This window comes from Beta vulgaris, chromosome 7 (genome assembly GCF_026745355.1).
Source record: "Beta vulgaris subsp. vulgaris cultivar EL10 chromosome 7, EL10.2, whole genome shotgun sequence".
NCBI lineage: Eukaryota > Viridiplantae > Streptophyta > Magnoliopsida > Caryophyllales > Amaranthaceae > Beta > Beta vulgaris.
The window spans coordinates 47,135,577-47,140,041 of NC_079208.1; positions in this window are offsets into that span (position 1 = coordinate 47,135,577).

A 4,465-nucleotide genomic window follows, 5' to 3' on the forward strand; every position below is an offset into this window, starting at 1 on the left:
TAATAAAAAACTGTTTACAACATAAGTTGTTTAGTAAGTTTAACTCATTAATCACTAGTAGTTAATTACTTAATTATGAACAACGTAAGCAATTACGCAATTATGATATGATTGCAAATGTGATATAATAATCAAATAATGTGGTTATGCTATATATGTAGTGGATACTGCATTACTGTCTCGTTACTTTAGCGTAACTATGATTAATGCAATTAATTACTATGATTAGTGTCAGCCACATGCTCCCATAAAGAAGGAGAGCAAATATTGATTTCAGTAGCATCCCCCAAAAATTGTCTTATTGGCATGAGGGGTTGATTATAGAAATAAGCCTTTTTTCTAAGCATCTTTTGTTTCAACTTTTGAGCAGAAGCTCCAAGAAGGTAGCTTAATTGAATACCTTAACTAATTCCTACTATAATTGATTTATTAATAAATAATTTGCTCCCCTATGTAATACAAGATATTGCGCCCATAGAAAAATACTATTACTTTTGTCCCAAGTCAAAGTTAGTGGTGTCAGAAACAGATCTAACTGCTGGGTTAACTTGATATTAACCTGATTTGAACCTGGTTCGACTTGTAAGGGTCAGTTTTCATACCTCACCCAAACCTGACCTAGGATTACCCAGATCTGATCGGCACCCGACAACATCATATTCTGGCCTAATCACAAACACAAACACGACTATAACCCAACCAAATATTAACACAAAACCCGACTAGACCCAATAAATATCAGGTTCAACCCGATTTGTTTATGATCTACCCGAATTTCAACTATAATTCATGTTAACTAAATAAAATAAGATTTGCCTTATTTGATCCAATTTTTCAAACCAAGCAACCAATTTGGACGACTAAACACCATAAAATTATTAAAATTCAATTATTGTAAATTATTGTTACTAAAACTAATTGAACAAAAATTGAGTTAAACTCGACAAATTTCAATTAAAAACCGAACTTAACTCAACCAAAATTATTTTGTAAGCAAACTAATTTATTATTATTTAGATTAAATTGTACTTAAATTCACAAGTCAATTATTTTTACAAGTCAACCAAAATCACTAAGTTAATTTTTATTATATTTGAATTTCTAAGTTATGTGAAAAAGGTATTAAATATTTTATTAAATAATTTATGAATAATGAAGTTTATAAATCAAACTACTAAAATCTTGTAGTCATCTTTCTAAGTAATTTGGGTATAATAACAAATTCTGATGGCCCCTTTGTCCAAGTCCATGAGCCCAAATTCATAAGCTGAATTAGCCCAACACCAACATCTCCAAATTAGAAAAACAAAAACAAATATAAAAAGAAAAGAAAATAACTTCATCTTCCTCCTCCTCCATACGTGTAAAAGCAAGGATGGAGGTTGCTCAACAACAACCACCTATTCCAACTCAGTGTACTTAATCTTCTAGAAACCCATTGAAATTTTACTCTCTAAATCACACTTAACCCACCGAAATTCAGAAAAATATTAGGTAAAACTTCTTGTTTTCTTGAAATCCATGGATGCTAATGGTTTGGAGAATATTAAATCTGAAAATACATCTCCTGAGTTAGCCATTCAACTATAAATAAGAGACTTTGAGTTCGAAATTTCATCACAAATCAACAAACAAAACTCAGAAAATAAATCAATTAGGATAATTGGAAGCGAAAATTCAATCATTATTTTCTCTATTTTCTTTGGCCACCGGCAACCACCACCATAACCACTGCTCTCCACTTTTCGACCACCACTGATAAACAAAACAGCAACACCTACCACTGTCGAACAACCCCCCCACCCCCTTATCCTTCAGCGCTGCTAACTTCCTCCCCTTCGAGCCTCTCTCTTTCTCTCTCTCATGGGCCATCCAAAAGAGAGGTGGAAGAAAGATAGAAGAGAAGTTAGTTTAGGGTTTAAATAAGGGAGTAAGGTTTATATATGGAGAAAAGGGGATTGGAATCGATCGTTGATCTGAATTTCTATCCACTGGCTGAGAATGGTGATCCGTATGTGGGTGTGTTAGTGAGGTTTTAGCCATAGATTTGATCTGGTCAATGGTTAGGATAGAGTGATTTCATTTTTGTTGGATTTCACATGTCTATCAATTTGATCTATAGATGAGATGAGATATTATACTCAAATCTATCAATTTTACTTTTCATGTTCGTTATCAAAATTTGATGGAGATTTCGATTTTTATATTCAATAATAATAAATTTATCAATGATAATTGATAATTAATATCGGTACTATTATAGTCTTTATTGTTATTATTCTCATTATTATTATCAATATTATTGCTACTATTTCATAACAACTTGTTTCGATTCAAGTAGATGTTTTGTGTTTCAAAATGAATATATAGTTTGATGACGATTAACTTAAACGGAGTATTGTTTTCTTGAATAAGCTTATCGACTTACATTGATACATTAATCTCATTCAATAAAAACGTATTTCCATCCAATTAGATGTTTGAGTTTCAGGATGACTTTAACTTAAAGACGACTAAGTTCAAATCATTTAAGTAAATTTTTTAGTTTCAAAATGCATTACACATAAAGGTGATTAACTTAATTGAATTGAAACATCCGATTGAAAACTATACAGACAACAACACCATCTGATTAACTAATTGTTAAGTTACCATATGGTTGTTAACAAGTTACTATTTAGTAACGTAACTAGTAAGTACTTGTTAACTTTATTACTTACGGAGTTATGGTTGTTATTTGTTAACAATCAATTTATTTTTAATAAGTTATGGTTAGTTTTTATAGGGGAGAATGATTTGGGGCTATGTTGTTATGTTTATTATTATTATTGTGCAACATATGAACCCTCGTTATAATCACTTAGGTATCATATGAACCTTCGTGGTAAACATTTGAATGTATGATTGTCATTTGTTATAATATTATAACATATCAAGAGTCGATATACTAATTTATAATCAATAGAGTATTAGAGTGGTTTTACAATTAATTTGATACCAATGTACTACTAAAACGATTAAATATATTGATAAGATAGTTTATTTATACTTCATCATATATAATCACAACATAATACATATATACCGCGTTATGTTTCTAATTGTTATTGCTATTATTAGCATTGTTGCTACTATTATCATTAGTATTTGTTTATATTGTTATTGTTATTGTTAGTATTCTTCTTCTTATTTGTATTACTATTGCTATTGTTAGCATTTGTTACTATTACTGTTATTATTTGTATTATTATCATCGTTTTATGTTTATTATTATTACTATTCTCATTATCATCATAGCTATTTACAAACTTATATATCAACCACAATGCTTATAATAATATATAAATCATTTATATAAACCTTAAAATTGATCATCTACTCGTTATTATTGTCGTTGGCTATAATATATAATATTAGAACATATGAAGAGTCGTTCCACTCCTTTACTCATTAGAGTGGTTTTACTCAGTTGATTAGTCCAAATACGAGTTCACTAAGAGAATACACTAAACATCACGGTAAACAATATAGCGTTTTTATTAGTTTTTTCGTTATCATCCATATATCTATCGCACGCATACATAGGGGATAATGATTTGGGGGTATAATTTATTATTATTATGCAACATATGAACCCTCGTTACAATCACTTAGGCATCATATAAACCGTCATTGTAAACATATGAATGTATGATTGTCATTTGTTATAGCATTATAACATATTAAGAGTCGTTATACTAATTTATAATCAATAGAGTACTATTAGGTTGATTTTACAATCATTTTGATATCAATCTTATATTAAAATGATTCAACATATTAGTATTTATATTATTATTGTTATTGTTATTATTAGTATTACCTGTTATTATTTGTATTTTTACTTATTATCATTGTCGCTTTATGTTTATTAATATTATTATTCTCATTACCATCATAGCTATTTACAAACTTATATATCAATCATAATGCTATAATTATAAATCATTTATACTTCCTGCGTTCCAAAATAAGTGAAACACTTGTCTCAAAAAGCTCTCACATAAATGAGAGAAGTGTTTCACTTATTTTGGAACGGAGGAAGTATAAAGTTTCGAATTGATCGTATACTCGTTATTATTGTCGTTGGTTATAATATATAATATTAAAATAGATGAAGAGTCATTCTACTCCTTTACTCATTAGAGTGATTTTACGCAGTTGATTATTCGAAATAAGAGTTGACTAAGAGAATACACTAAATATCACAGTAATCAATATAGTATTTTTATTGGTTTTCCGTTGTCATCCATATATTTATCGCACACACATACATATATATGTATGTATATATATATATATATATATATTATATATATATATATATATATTATATATATATATATATATATGTATATATGTGTGTGTGTGTGTGTGTGTGGGTGTCGATCTTAATACTTATATTAATATGATTTGTTTACAAAAT